The sequence below is a fragment of the Anabrus simplex genome, chromosome 4, assembly GCF_040414725.1.
Source record: "Anabrus simplex isolate iqAnaSimp1 chromosome 4, ASM4041472v1, whole genome shotgun sequence".
Lineage (NCBI taxonomy): Eukaryota > Metazoa > Arthropoda > Insecta > Orthoptera > Tettigoniidae > Anabrus > Anabrus simplex.
The window spans coordinates 89,279,231-89,296,300 of NC_090268.1; the positions used below are offsets into that span (position 1 = coordinate 89,279,231).

Genomic DNA, 17,070 nt, shown 5'->3' on the forward strand with positions numbered 1-17,070 from the left:
ATTGCAAGCGATCTGAAAAGTAAACTTGTGAAGTTTTGAAAATTGTTGTGAAGTCTTGTGAAATCTCCAATTTGAAAAGAAAGTAACCTTGTACAACAGGCTTAGATTCAACAGATACTACAAAATGACCTGTATGACTGATAGGGTATAGGTAATTTTGATATTATTCTTTACTGGGTGGTTTCTAATTTTACCTTCATCGTTCTGTTGATTTACGGCCTGGCTCTTTTCTTTACTGCTATTGTCTTTCTTTATATCAATTACTAATGTGTCAGCCACAGTAACTTCTTTAGTAAGCATGTTAGACTCGGACTTTCTCTTGAGTTCGCTTTACATGGTCATCGTGTCATTTTGTCACTCTTTTTTTTAACTACCGGTACTGAATGTTCCGCACACACAATTAATAAAAAAACTATAGAAATATAAACAACAACAATATCAGCTACTGGTACTATTACTACTACTTAAATTACCCTTAATTGCTAGGTGTTTGCTTCACTTGCTCTTGCACTTCCGTTCTCCTCTTCGCCATTACCAACCTTTTACCTTTTAAAACATCAAGATGTCAGTACAAACACTTCTTGCCTTTAGATGTCGGTACAAATTTGTTTTTTACTAATTGTGAGTATTTTATTTTTTAACTTTTAAGCATTTTGTTAGTAAAGTTGCGTAGCTTTTTAGCACTTTGAATTTTGAGCCAATATATTTTTGCATTTTTTGTCTACTTAATAATTTTCTTAAATGTGTTATACTTTTTGACGAACCTCTTTGAACGCACCCTGTTCTGTTTCACGCGGGAAATCTCCTGGCAACACCATAATACCATTGTCTTTGTCATTCTACTTGCTGTTGAAGTTTCTGTTCGACATTTTATAGTGGGTAAAGGTAAGACTGTATGTTACACATGCGTTGAGATGAAGTAGCAAGCCGTATCTTTTACCTTTCTGCCTGAAAATTTGGAAATTGTGTCATTGGTTGGTTGATTGCGAATTAGTATGCCATGTTTTAGAATTAAAAGTGTGCACGCGACTGTCATGAGTGACGCTGATTTTACTGACGGATTAATGGATAATTTTGTTTGACAATTCAGTTGCATAATATATCGCATATGGTTGGAACTTTGTTGATAGCCACGTAATTTTTCATCGGAGCTAGTTTTATATTTTACTAATTCATTGTTGTCTTAAATCTTCGGATCCTTGCTGGCCAGACCAGTTATATATAAGGAGCACTCGAATGAGTGATACCTAGTAACTAAAATACGATTTAGTAATCTGGAATCTGTTAGTATACCGATTGTTTTCTGCCCCCTTTCTTTTTTTAATGCAGTTGATATCAACGCTGCTGTATATTTCACATTATTCACATTTCGCATTATTTTAAACGAGTTCGGCTGGATGCAGGTGATTTCTGCTTGTTGAGGTAGTTTGCTCAGTATCCTTGTAGGATAGTGTTGCTTGTAACTAATCAGTTTAATTTGCTAATTACGGACCTTGATTGGAGCGGAGGAAGAAACAATTACGATGTATACATGCAACAAAGTCATTCCCATGAGGTGTGAAGTGTAAAAATTTGTATGGGGAGAGTGTGTTGCAATAATTTAGCTTGTTCTTTTTTTTTTTTTTTTTGTTTCACTGGGATTGGGAGGGTTTCTGAATTTAAGTAAAAGGACTGTGTAAGGAGCTCATTGGTATGTATTTTTTAGTTTTGACTTAAATCTTGCCGTATTCACATCCAGATGTATTACTTTTCTGAACAAAGAGAAATTAATGATTCGATCCAGGTCTAAATTTGCCATAGACAAAGAATGGCAAAGATAATTGGATGTACGAACTAGAAACAGATATCCTCGTATATTAATACGTTTATTAAAAGAACTGTCAAAGTCTGGAATAGATAACATTGTTTGTATAGATGCTGCCTCAGAACTGCTACTGAACTATTATCAGTGTTATGATTTTTTATCTTATGGTCTTCTATATTTTGTCTTGCACCAGTTTTTAAAGAATTTTTGGATTTAAAATAAGAATTTTATTGCAGCCAATGGCCATATAAGAAATAAATAAAATAAAATATCTTTCCACGGTAAAAATACAGAGAGGGGAACTCAACGATTATTACATAGAATGTTACTTGAAATGCTTCCAATTTTACCTTATAATGATCGAGGAAGAGAGATGTGTTCAATACGCTTGCCAGAGACCAACCCGCCCGCCCCTAGAAGTATATTTACTTTTATAATAAGAAATACTGTTTTAGACGCCATACTCCATTGCTTATAACGGTGATTGGTTCACGTAAGTAAGAGGATGACGTCACTGACACCTAGGATGAGGCCGAGAATTTGTTACCAACCATTGCATTAGCTTTAAGGTATTTTTGCACCTCGAAAAGATCATTATTTTAAGGTATTTTTGCACCTCGAGGCCAATCTCTGTCATGAGAACAGAAGGGAGCCACACTCCCCTTCGAGAGGCTCTTAACTATGGCCGCGGCGCGTACTGTCCGCACGGCAAGAAAAAAAGTCATTCAGAGGTTCTAAAATGCAACAGTTGGCAGCATTGTCGTTCCTCTCGGCGCTCCCTCTCAGCGCTGCTAGTGCGACAGTGAACTGGCGTGCGCCACCTAGCGGTCGTTCATGTTACTAAACCGTGAGTGCCCTTCTCTATAGCTTCGCCCTTTCCATTTATTGTCACCAAGTTTGTTTGCACTTTTGTCATTTCCACTATTCATTAGCAAGCTGGGTGATCGTTTGTTGCCTACGCTTGCACTGTAAAGCATGATACTTCTCACAGTGTTGGTCACAGAGTCTACACACGCAATCTGGGCCTGGTTCATAATAATTCAAGGTCTGGCATACTTTATGATGAAACCCATGTATGGCAAACCTCGTAACTGTATGCTGTAAGTCATATCCTGTGCGTGTCCATTCACGGTTGATCATGGTGTCTGTCCCGTAGAAATCCATCCCAGTATCTGCTCTTTTTTCTTTCAGTTCTTGTAAGAGTTCCCGATAACTTGTCGATGGTAGCAGTAGGTGAAGTCTTACATCCTCCACTAAAAACGTTTCCCTCGCCAACACATAGACTAGTCGAGATGGAGTGTATTTCGAGACGCTTCGAACTCGCTTGAGGAACCTCGCTTTCAGACTTTCCAATTCTTGAAGTTGTTTCTTCGAGAGGAACTCCCATATTAACTCCAGACCATATGTGGCTACAGGCATAACCTTGATTACGAAAAGTCGCGTGGCTCTCTCCAGGGACAAGCGAGGTAGTTGCTTGATGTCGTTGATGTTCCCAATTGCTGCGGCTATTCTTTCTCTCAGGTGTATCGAGAAAGACGTTCCAGTTACGTGAATTGTGATTCAGAGATATTTGTAGGCATTGCTATTCCTGAGCCTCTGTCCTTTGTACTGTATAAAGTCCTGTTTTGCTAATTTACCACATTTTCTGAATACTACTAACTCAGTTTTGTTTATATTTAGCGCCATTTCATTCTCATCTGCCCATTCTGTGATGAGATCCATCGCCGTCTGCAATTCATCTCTATTCTATGAGGCCAATGCCATGTCATCAGCATATATGTATGCGTTTACACTCTTAGTGCATCTCTTGATCTTGGCTGTCACATCATGCATTAGGACATCGAATAGTAATGGACTCAGTGGGTCGCCCTGAAGCACTTCCAATCGTTTGGCTGATCCATTTGGATGTGCAAAGGTTGTCATTTATTTGTACGAAATTTTCTGTTAATATATTTACTGCTAGTCTTGTCAGCCATGTTCTTCCAATTAAAGCGTCCTGCTTCTTCAGCATCTTTGTCCTGTTTACTCAGTCAAAGGCCTTGGTATAGTCAATGAAAACTACATACATCTTCCCTCGATGTTCGGCAATTGCTCGGTGGATGTCTTGAAGTAGATTTCCAGCTGCCATCAAAATTGATCTGCCTGATCTAAAGCCATACTGTTCTTCCGGCAAAAGCGGATCTACTGTTGTACCTATGCGTTGGGTCAGCAATCTCGTAAGCAGGTCAAAACCTACTTGTTCCAGTGCAATTCCTCTGTAGGACTCAGGTCTATTCACCTCTCCTTTTCCTTTATAGAGCATCTTTATGGTTGACTCCCTCCAAGATGATGGAATCTTCCCTATCTCTAGACATTTGTTCAGCAGCTCTGTCCATACTAGCAATAGGTATGGTGCTGAGGCTTTCAGGTGTTCATTGAAAATTCCATCCGGCCCTGCAGAAACAGAGTGCAGAGTGAGTAGTTATTTAAGAGCATGTAATATGTTCAGGTAGGCCTACTTCCATTTTTCATTTGAGTAAATGCACTATAAATAATGTTTGAACAGTTAGTTCAAAGTTTGTTTCTCATATTGGGTAGTGGAGATCGTCCTGACTGGAAATATTAGGTACTTCATGTCGTGCAGTTTTTGAAGTGTCCCTGAAAATGACTTAAATCCTTACTGAAGGGATTTGAAGACCATTTATTCAAGACGACAATGTTTGAGGGTTCTTTATTACTGTGTTCATCACTTTGTGTATTGTGGTAGGTTCTATAGACAGAACTGTAGGATGGTGAGTGTCTGAGAGGGATTTGGCCGTGCAGTTTGGGTCGCGTAGCAGTGAGCTTGCAATTGGGACAGGGTTGGTTTGAATCCCAGTAGGAGCAGCCCATTTTCATACCAGGCAAATGCTTAGGTTGTATCTTAATTATGGCCACGGACACTACCAATTCAATCCGGTTACGCGAACGAATCGTATCCATGAAATTTCACTGTAATTTTTGTGCCAAACGGAAGATAATTGCTTTTACTCAAATAAAGTGTAAAATCTGTGGTAAATTAAGAAATAGTACGAAATACTTTACTTGTAGAGAATATTAAAGATCCATACTTTACTACCTTACAACTATTTTTTCTGCTATGTCGCAGTGCTTCTGTATGCGTTTTGTTTGTCTGGGATCCTTTCTACTCTTCATACTTGCTTCTCTCTTGCGATTGTAAATAGTCTCAGCTCTTAACACTTTTGTGTGTGATGTCTTTGCTCACTGAAGTAGTTTGAATTAATGACGTGTCGTTTTCATGTTGCTCATTTGTTTTGTGCCCTAACTATATATATATTGGTCCAGGGATCATGCTATTTTCCTTTCAACAAAAAAGTAATGTATGTATTGGTCCAGGGATCATGCTATTTTGCTGTTTGAACTGCCCGCGCTAGTCATGTGGACATAGATAATGAGAATTCACAGATATAGCACTCCCATTCGTCAGTGGTAGTCCTGGACTTACAGAAAGAAACAAAAGACGGCACGAGCAGTGGAATGCAACATACGGGAGTCCTGTCTACAGCCTGTTTGTAGGTATAGATATTTCTTTAGTAACAACGGTATTTCTTAATTTTCCCCAGATATTACACTTTGAGTAAAAGCAACTGTCTTCAGTTTTTCACAAAAAATTACAGTGAAATTTCGTGGATAGGATTCATTAATGTAATCACCCAATCCTATCACTTACCTGTCCTTGCGCCGCAAACAAACCGTCAGTGGGTTAGTGCGATGTTAAACCACCAGCACAGAACATCGTTGTAGTCAAAGCTGTTTAATTCGTATGAAATTAAGGAAGATCAATTTATTTTGAATGTCAAGGTAGTATCCTGCTATTGGTAGAGTTTGTAATATTCAGTGAAAGATGTTAGGCATTACAGACTAATTAGGTGTGCATGGGTGGCCATTTAAATTTAATTTAGTTGTCATTGCTTCCGGTAAATGACAGTGACATCCATTGCCAGAGACTGTCTAGTTTTTCTTGTCGACTATATCTCCACCCTTAAAAACAAGACCATTTCTTCCTTGTTAATGGTATGTGGTATTTTTCCAGGTGATAACGTTTGAATTATGATTGCTGTTGCATTGAACACACACTGTGAGACAGGGAGATCTTTCTGAAAGCATTGTCTAATGTAAAGAACTGGTTCAAAGGGCTAATGTGGTAGAGATGAAACCAGTTTCAGTGCCAGTGTATGTATGTTCAGTCTTCAGCCCTAAGGCTGGTTGGATCCTCAACAGCTCTGCTGTCAGCTGTCATAGATGGCCTAGGCATCACTGAAGAGGCGTACTAGGGAAATGAGGAGTGAGGTAGTTTCCCGTTGCTTTCCTCACCAAGCCAGAAGTTGGCTATTACATATCAGTCCGCCAAGCCCACTGAAATGCATGCACCAACCGACCCTATGAATAACGTTTTCACACCATTCATAGCAGGGACTGGCTGCACAAGGAATGGCATTACCAGCATAGCTCATACCTGTCACTTTCATATTGTCAAAGCCAAGGATAAGTCAGAGACAGATCAATGAAAGTAACAAAATTGCTCTAGCCCATACCAGAAGACATAGTGCACTGTAAACACTAGGTCCTGCCAGCAAAGGCATAGTGCCAATGTAGCAGACCAGTAGTTACTTGACTCAAAATACAGACTGCACAGAGCACCGCGTTCTGACGTTCATATGGTCGTGCTCCTCTCAGCTTTGTCCACCCCTCCTCTCTTCGTGCACCCTCTCCTACCCCCACAATTTTAACAGTGAATATGCTGCCGATCAATGTGAGACATCCTCCGCAGATGTCAAACCTTGAGCAGAGGACTATTTACTTACTAATAATTCCTTACTACCGAGATAAATACCTTCATTTTTTTTCACATTTTCCCCACCCTGCTACTCATTCCTGTTACCTGGCTGGCAAGACTTTCTGGGGAGAACACTGCACTTAAATAAGGAAGCTATACATGTGACTGAAAATTAACTAGTTCAGAAACAGGTTTGGTGTAAACAAAATTTCTAGTTTGTGTTTTTATACAAGTTATGAGACAGAAAAACTGGTTTTAAAATACAATCATTAGTCCAGCCCGTGGACCGCTATTCGCACAGGCGCGTAACGACTGTCGTTTGTTTTCTCGCTCGCGGCCTTCTTGGAAAGGATGTTCTGGAGCAGTGCTCAGTGCTGCCAACCTCTGTACTTCGGAACTATGCTTCGAATTGATCCCCGTTCTTGCCATTCGCGAAGCGGACTTAGGCCCCTAGTTTCATATACGGATCTAGGCAAGACCATTGATCTGGACGGTTAGGATTCTTGCTGTGGACAAGACCATTGGCCTGGACGGTTAGGATTCTTGCCGTGGACAAAACCATTGGTCTGGACGGTTAGGATTCTTGCCGTGAACAAAACCATTGGTCTGGGCGGTTAGAAGCGGCGTTAGGCCCCTAGTTTCATACACGATTAGGATAGGATCTAGGCAAGACCATTGGTCTGGACGGTTAGGATTCTTGCCGTGGACAAGACCATTGGTCTGGACGGTTAGAAGCGGCGTTAGGCCCCTAGTTTCGTGTACGACTTGCACTTTTATTGTGCTGCGGTTGGTAACAGATTATCATCAACATACTTGACGGGAAGGTGATCACGTGTCACTTTACATTGGCCAATAAGAATACAAGTACCTACTTCAGAAATGAACATGGCGTGTAATAATCTTTATTAGGTTATAAAAGTAAATGTACTTTTTGGGGCAGGATGGTGGGTTCCTGGACATCGCAAAGAACACATCTCTCCTCCAAGACGCTCCCCAAGTAAGATTTCACTAATTCCACTCACTTGTAACATTACAAATTACGCCGGTCTACGGGCTGTACTAATGCCTATCTCTCTATCGGTAATCATGGCTTACTCAACACAGAAACACATAACATGAATTAAATTCTTGTCACAAAACGGAGCACAGTGTTCCACAACAAAGGTAAAAAGGCTTTCTCTGTTGCATAGTCAACCTAATAACCATATGTCACCCCAATGGGGGGACACAAAAATAGTAACTTTGAACATAAATTATGTTTTTGATTATCATCTACGAATGAAATTACGAACATCTGCAGCCCACAACAACCTGAAAAATGTATATTGCATTTCAGCAGTTTATATAAGTAATAATAATAAACGTTTCCACCTTTTCAATACTAAAATATATTCACAAAATTATAAATTACACGGTACTAGTTTCGACCCATCTAGGGGTCATCATCAGCCGTATTGGAGCAAAGATCACTTTTGGCGAAATCCTAAGAAAATGTTATTTTAAAGAATAACAAGTGAAATGAGATGTTATTATGATAATAGTTAATAATACAAGGAATATACATACTAAGAGGTTTTTAACAAAGAATAAAGTATAAATGGGGTGTTGTAAAAATTATAATCATGGAAATCAGTAAGTTCTTGTATTGAAATGAAATATGGCTTAGGAAGAGGGCTTAAGGTGGGGCTGAAGGGTGCGGGAGAAAGTGTAATTGTCTTGGAAAAGTACCTTTGATTAAATTTAGGATTGAGTTTAGGTTGGCTGCATTATTGTTTCTGAGGAAAGTGATAAATAGATCGAAGAGTATGTTGGGTTTCTCTGAGATTTCATTGAGATTGTGACTGGCATTAAAGTATTGGTCAACAATATCTACAAGTTAACCAACATCTTTAAGAAACAAGGCGTTAAAATAGCCTTCAAAACCAACAATAAGAACATGAACGTTTTATACAATACTTCACACACCAACAAGACCAGCAGTTTTTTAAAATCAGGAGTTTATAGAATCAAATGTACCACCTGTAAAAAAACCTACATCGGGCAAACCGGGAGAAACTTCATTATCAGATACCACGAACACACTAACGCAATAAAATACAACAGGTTTTTCAGCCATCGGCCAACACATGCAAGATTAGAACCATAATTTCACCAATATTGAACAAGACATGGACATCCTCGTATTAGCAAACAAGGGCCCTTTACTCAACATAATGGAAAATTACTACATACACCTAGACCAATACTTTAATGCCAGTCACAATCTCAATGAAATCTCAGAGAAACCCAACATACTCTTCGATCTATTTATCACTTTCCTCAGAAACAATAATGCAGCCAACCTAAACTCAATCCTAAATTTAATCAAAGGTACTTTTCCAAGAAAATTACACTTTCTCCCGCACCCTTCAGCCCCACCTTAAGCCCTCTTCCTAAGCCATATTTCATTTCAATACAAGAACTTACTGATTTCCATGATTATAATTTTTACAACACCCCATTTATACTTTATTCTTTGTTAAAAACCTCTTAGTATGTATATTCCTTGTATTATTAACTATTACCATAATAACATCTCATTTCACTTGTTATTCTTTAAAATAACATTTTCTTAGGATTTCGCCAAAAGTGATCTTTGCTCCAATACGGCTGATGATGACCCCTAGATGGGTCGAAACTAGTACCGTGTAATTTATAATTTTGTGAATATATTTTAGTATTGAAAAGGTGGAAACGTTTACGTTGTTATTATTATTACTTATATATTATTCTCAGTTCAGTACGGACCAAAAACATGAAATTCATAACCATTAATTTCAGCAGTTTACCACGAAAAAAGCAAATGTACACGTCGACGCTAAAATGTTAAAAACGTCGTAGGGAGAACACTTCCTGCTTGTGAAGGAAACAGGCGGGCCGGTGGATGATGTTGCCAAAGTTCAGTAGTGTGTAGCACATGCTTGTGAAGTAGGGCTGAGAACTGTCAAGAGGATTGTCGACTTGTTAATTAAAATAAAATCTTGATGTATAAAATGAAGCATCAAGATTGGCATATATTGCTTTTTAACCTGCCGGGCTGAGTGGCTCAGATGGTTGAGGCGCCGGCCTTCTGACCCCAACTTGGTGGGTTCGACCCTGACTCTGTCCAATGGCATTATTACTTTTTAACCTAGAGCTTTAGGGTTAACTTTTCTTATTTTAAGGGCTTATTTGCCTAGTAATTGTTCTTGAATTCCCTGTTTGTTTTCCCTTTCCATTTTGATTTATCAACAGTCTGGAAAAGAACTAACACAAAACTTTTTTTTTCGCAAGTTAGTCCGTGCTCTGTATTTGAACCTGTAAAGCTTGACCTACGTTCTCATAGGTACACATCAGTGGGTAAGGAAAGGATGTGTCTGTAACTCAAGACTACTGAGAAAATCTCTCTTGCTGTTTTGTCTCTCCCCTTTGTCTCCAAATGTTTTCCCAAATTTGCAACCCGCATCTAATATTGTCATTAGTCTGTTATTACTTGTATCATTTATTTATTTATCCATCAGGCGAGTCGGCCTTGCGGTTAGAGGTTGGCGGCTGTGAGCTCGCATCCCGGAGATAGTGGGTTCAAATCCCACTGTCGGCAGCCCTGAAGATGGTTTTCCGTGGTTTCCCATTTTCACACCAGGCGAATGCTGGGCTTTACCTTAATTAAGGCCACGGGATCTTCCAACTCCTAGGCCTTTCCTATCCCATCGTCGCCATAAGACCTTATGTGTGTCGGTGCATCGTAAAGCCACTAGCAAAAAAAATATTTATTGGATAGAGAATGTCCCTGCGAGGAGGAAGATGCTAATTACTTAATATTGCTTATTGCAGATGCTTACCATGCTAAAATTATTATATAAGATAGGCTTAACGAGACACCAATTCTGCATTTGCCTGAAGTAGGTTGGGAAAGAATACCTGATACAATTATAAACGCACCTCCAGTCATCATGAGACGAGGGATGGATGGTCGGCAACATTGCAGTCTCCCCTCTCTGCATGGCCTAGGGCCTTACCTGGTGGTGACTGCTTTAGTAAAAATGTAAAATTGCAGAAAATCTGATTTAAATCAAATCATTGATATTGATTTTTGTTCTTACACCTTGCCAATGGTCACTTAACAGCAACTATAAAAAGTGTATACTAATTCTCAATTTATGACCATTTATGACTACTTTGTAAACAGTAATATTTCATCATAATGTTCATTTTCATTTCCTCTTGTCGAGCTCCTGCCAGGTTGGTGTGTTGATGGCACTTCTCAACTGTTGCCTCTCCTTCCCCTACTTCTCTTCAGTAATTGTATTCCAGTCCAGTCTTTCCTTACACTGTTCTTGAGAGTCCATCTTGCTCTGGGCCTCCCTCTTGCCCTCTTTTTGTCTATCTAGCCTCCAACACTTGTTTTGGTATGCTTCCACCTTCCATCCTCATAACATGTCTAAACCATCTCAATTTATTCTTTTCCATCCTGTCACTCAGTTTTTCTGCCCCTGTCTCTTTTCTGACCTCAATATTTCTTATTCTTTCTCTCCTTGTCTTCCCTACCATACTCCTTACGAACTTCATCTCCCTGGCCTGCATTTTACTAATTTCTTGCTGTCAGAGTCTCTGATGCATACGTTAATGTAGGGGTCTCGGTTATCAGGAAAACTGAAGTCTGTTTGGAAGAAAGTTCCTCACATTACACAGATAAGCAGTCGCGGCTAACAATCTAGACAGATGCTAGTTACATATTAATACATATTTGAGTCCTTGGGCACTCCAAATTAAAAATGAAGGACTGTAAAACAGTTAAAACTGTTTTTTAATAAACTTCGTTATTGTCTGCAAAATTGCATCAATTACATGGGAGTTTAAACTTTTGGCTTGACTCGCGTAGTGTGGTGCTCGAGCAGTGTATGAATTAGCATGGAATTGCATGCGATCACTCCACTCCGCATAACGTCACAAACACGTACGGCACTCCACAGCAACCGAGTGGTAAGCCCAGGAGTTACATGATTACGAACAAGCAGTAGAGTAGAACATTAGTTCAAAATACTCTTATGTCTTGTTCATGGTAATAACATTAAGATTTCAATTTTGCAGTTAATGTTTACCTGCCTTATAACATTGTCAATGCCCTGCGGTGGATAAATTGAGATTTTATCATTATTTTTTTTACGTAGAATTTCACATACCGTTATTTTACTTAACTCACACATTCGTATTGAGAGTCAATAGAAATTCACGGCCACTAAGACCATAAGATATGGTATCTAACTACGAATTTTTCGCCCTACAAAACGAGGGCAGTTAACGTCAGCTAAAGAATGAATGAAAGTGGATATCTCACCGTGCCAGCATCATCTTAATTCTACAGAGACCAGTGCGCAAATAAACTTTGGCAAATGCACGAATCCAATAACTGCTGAAGATGCTGTAGGCTGTGAAGGAGAATGCCAAAATTGGTTCCATAAAGAATGTGCTGGCATTACCACAATGGGTAATTTGACGTCTTAAAACGAAGCACATACAATTTTATGTTATGCACTCTCTGCAGGTGCAAGATTCAGACTATAAAACAAAAGGTGGATGAAATGTCAGCAGTTAGAAGAGAGATGGAGGAATCTAAAGATGCAAATCAAGAATCAGCTTGAGGAATTCCAGGAATTGTAGTTAAACAAGGTAGAAACTGTATTGAACATTAAACTTGAAAGGCATACCTCCAAGCCTGACAGTCATTCGAGATCAGTCCCAAAGAAATCCACGGGAACATCCTCAGCCTCCAAATCTAATTGTTGAAAGAAGAAAAGAAACAGAATCTTGCAATACAATAACTCATCACGATGATTTATAAAAAAAGAGGAGGTAGTGCCATAGATCCAGGGGTATGGTATACACAATAACGTAGACAAAAAAATAGACAATAACAGGTAAAAGACAAAAAGCAAATTGGGAATTGAAAGCAGCAGAAGCTAAAGCCTGGATTTATGCAGGAAGATTGCAAAATAGCGCAACAATTGAAATCATCAGAATTCTTTAGGAGAAACGGTATTAAACTTTATCGGACGAGCGGTCAAAATATCAACCAGAAAATTACACCTCGAAAAGGAAGACCGGTTGAAATTTCAACAACACGCAAACTCCCCCGAAAGGACGAGCGGTTGATACACCAACCACGTAATTTTCCTCGCATTTTGCTGTGAATTCTGGCTTATGAAAATGATCTACTAGATTCATTACTAATGAGTCACTACAATGTGCACAATAATTCGCATAAGAATTTGGTGGCTGCCCTTCCTGCTACAAATAAAGCAGTTAGTTCCTTATAAGCAGTGAACATGGCTAGACGTGCGGGAAATTTTGATGGATTGAGATTCCGATGAGTTGGAAGAATTGGAAGAACCTGGGTCTCCTCACGAAGGGAACAGTGTTGTGCGTGAAGCGAGAGTGAAAGTGACGTGGGTGATTCAGAATGGAGAGACAGACTGCCTGGAGACAAAGCAAATATGCACGTGTTTTCCAGCCCTTCCTCTGGATTATCTCGCTTAGGGAATGAACATTTAAATTCAGACTCGCCTCCACTAGAAAATTTTAAATTGATATTTACTAATGAACTTTTCAGAATACTTCTTGGAGAAACAAAGCGTTAGGCATTTCAGACTTTAGGTGCAGATTATAAACAGCTGGAAATTCAGATGCATGAACTGTACTGTTTCTTGGCCATAATTGTACAGATGGGTGACTGTCAGAGAGACACTCTGGATTACTGGTCTACCCAGGAGCAGTATTACACTCCTTTCAATTCAAAGACAATGAAGTGTGACCGCTTTCTCCACATTCTTAGTTCTACATTTCAAAAATAATGACAATGCACCTGATAAAACTGACCCCAGGTATGATCGACTATGGAAAGTACGAAACGTGTTCAATTACCTCAATGACAAATTTTCTTCCGTTTACAACCCAACAGAACACCTGGCAGCTGATGAAGTGATAGTCCTATTCAAAGGTAGTGATCTTCAAACAGTACATACCAAGAAAACATAAGCGGTTTGGTATGAAACTGTACAAGCTCTGCAACAGAAATGGTTACACATACAATATGATGGTCTACCTTGGGAAACAATGGCAAAATGCCACAGCGATCATCAATTCTACACATGGAACAGTTCTGCAGCTAACAAGGAAAGTAGAGGGTGTAGGCCGTAAGTTGTTCATGGATAATTACTTTACCTCTCCTGCCCTCTTCAATGATTTGCATGGAAGGCATGGAAGGAAAGTAAACAGCTGTGGCACTGTATGACATAACCGGAAGGACATGTCGAAAAAATTTGAAACTGAAGAAGGGATATATCATTAGCAGAGTGAAGGGAAACCTGTGCGCAAGAAGTTGGAGAAATATGAGGGAAGTGTATTTGCTAACTAACATGCATAACCCGCTACCATCTGGTCACTTTATTGATGACAATGGGTTCGCACCGAAACTTGCAATAATCGAGAGTTACAATGCATGTATGGGTTATTGTGACAAGAGTGATTGTATGGCCAATAGTTACGATATATTTCCCGCCGAACATGGAAGTGGGCGTAGAAACTATTTTTCCATCTGTTGAACATAGTTATTTGGAACATCTTCATCATTCAGACATTGTGTCAAGGAAAGCTGTCTCAAAAGCGAGTTTCTTGAGCTACTTGTCAGGAATCTAATACAAGCTGCTCAAGACATGAACGCAGATCTACCATCCACTAATCTTGGCAGACCGGTTACCAGTGTTGCACGTCTCTCTCGCCTTGAAGTGAAAATTTCTAAACATTGGCCTAACAAGGTATCATCTCGCAAGTGCAAAGTGTGCTCGGAGAAGGTAAAGATATCAAGGTCGAATTTCCATTGTGAAGAATACAGTGTAGCACTTTGCTTGTATCCTTGCTTCAAAATGTACCACACGAAAAGTATGTTTTAAGGTCCATGTTTTCACCTTCTTTACGAAATCATTCATTTGTTTGAATGTTTTTGTGCCTCGGAGAAGTGTGATGTGATATAAAACGATAAGAACAAAATAACTCGCTACTTCCTTGTACAGTCTTCACCTCAGCGTGGGCTGTTTCCTATCATTACGTCAACAGATTAGTTTCCTATTACTGACATCGCCTGACCTTAGAACATAAACTGCCATGTCTCGCAATACTATTGCTCCATATCTATTGACTCAGGGAGGTTTTCATCTCATTTTGAAAGTTTTCTTACGTGCAATATTGTGTACAGATTCAAAAGTAATGTAGTGTAATAAGAGATTAATTGTATTTATAATAAATTGTACCTAGTATTTTATAAATTCTTTACTATCATCGCATTCCCCCATTTTGTATGGAATAATCCAATTCTTATTTGAAGTAGTTATTTCAGAATATCTAATTTCTACCAGAGTATAAGTATGACAGTGTAGTTCATGCTGTCGCTAGGAAAAGAAACTCTGACCGGCATGGGCTCGGACACTCTGTCTGTCAAGGGACGCGCGCACGGCCGCTCGTACGATAAAGATTAAAGGAGAGTTTGAATATGAGGAGCTCTAAGTGAAATGGAACAATAATGCCTTAAGGTTAGGATTGCCGTACAAATACGAAGAGTTCTGGCCACAGGGACTGAAAATACGACGGTATGTTTTTCGGAGGACCAGGATTGAACCCAAGGCTGTCGACCTGCGTGACTATTAATCAGGCCAAGGAAAATAGTCAGAACAGTTGCTTTAAGCTGCTATTATGGAACATCAAAGGCCTGAAGAACGCTCTCACTTTAATACCAGCAAATCTGTTTAACTCCTTTGATATAGTAATTTTAACTGAAACATTCTTAACGATGGACTGGAATATAGTTAGATTCTACACCATACACTCCTATGCAGAACAAGGTCCACTTGGTAGACTAAAAGGTGGCATCTTGTGCTTACTTGAAGCGAATCTATCTCCCTTTGGGGTGATACACAATGCGCATACTTTAAAGATTACAGCATAGCAGAATTTATTACTGTTGATATCAATCTATGTTTAAAAATAATTCGTAATGGCGTCACAGTAATCCTAGCGGGAGATCTACTGTCATATCGACATTCCAGACCACAAATCAACCACAGTTTTGGACTATTTGCAAAATGGGGGATTATCATTAATGATAGCAAAATGAAGACATACGTTAGCTGCAACGGTACCAGCTCCATCGATTTAGTTTTTACAAATATGAGGAATGTAATACCAACTTCCCAGCAAACAGTAGAAATATTGCTAGGAAACGCCTACCTACCAACTACTAACTACTACCTACTTTCATATGTGCAGCGAGGAAATCAGACTATTGATAGAAAAACAGCATTCTCTAGGAAAATTAATCCAGTGCTGCTAACAATGGATGATCAAATCGCAGTAAGGAAAGCCTTAGATGAAAAGGAAAATTAACGAGGCAATGACAGCACTAGAAACATTAATAAAAAGCGTTGTAACTATGGTACCCGTCGTTCAAAGAAAGTCTAAACAATGGTTTAATGGGACATGCTACACAGCTCGGAAAGAAGCTTTAAAACATCACGTAGCCTTAGCTGCTCCTTCAGATTTAAACTTCCAGGAATATGCTAGGACGAGAAGGATATATAAGGAGACTGAACAATGCTGAAAGGACCCACGAAGCAGAAGAGGGAAGGAAATTAGTGGATGAAGGGGAGAACTCATTCAAGGCATTAAACCCAAGGAAACAGATTTTCTAGACACATTTCGATGGACGTATGGGAAAGACATTTCACAGAAATATTGCAGGCGAGAAATACCTGCCCAGTAAAGGATTCATACACAACCTATGACTTGCCTGAACCAGAACATTTTTTGGAAGAAGTATGGATTGCCATATCTAACTTCAAAGATAATAAAGCATGTGGCCCTGATGAGATTTTCAATGAGCATATAAAAGCATTAGCCCCAGCGTTAGTAGGATTACTAACATACCTTTTCAACAAATGTCTGAAAACAGGATGCATTCAGGAAAATTGGAGAAAATCTACTTTGAAAATGCTCTATTAAAGTACAGAGATGTCGGGGACCCCGACAATTATAGAGGATTAGCCCGTAGCGTAACGGAGTTCCGGGTTTGATTCCCGGTACTGCCAAAAATTTAATAATGGCAGGAGGGCTGGTATGTGGTTGAAATGGTACATGCAGCTCACCTCCAGTGGGGGTGTACCTGAAAAGAGCTGCACCACCTCGGGATGTGGACAAGTTTTTTTGCCCTAGAATGTTCACTTTTTAAAATACGGACTGGACTTATAACTACAAGACTCTTATATCTAGTGGATGATTTTCTTCCAGAACAATAATTTGGCTTCAAATGGGGTAGGTCCACTCTTCAGGCTATTCATTGTCTTCATAATGATATAGACAGCCCCTATGAAGGCTCAAGGGAAAA

General features: G+C 39.4%; 1 protein-coding gene across 2 annotated transcripts in view; it reads left to right on the forward strand.

Moving 5' to 3' along the window:
* Nucleotides 1-791: 791 nt before the first annotated feature.
* The window catches only part of vas (ATP-dependent RNA helicase vasa), a 120,591-nt gene continuing 104,312 nt past the window's right edge, over nucleotides 792-17,070 (forward strand). The window contains exon 1 of one of the 2 annotated variants that reach the window (XM_067145137.2): nucleotides 792-885. The gene's annotated coding sequence lies outside the window, so the exon portion shown is untranslated. The other variant, XM_067145138.2, reaches the window with a different exon arrangement.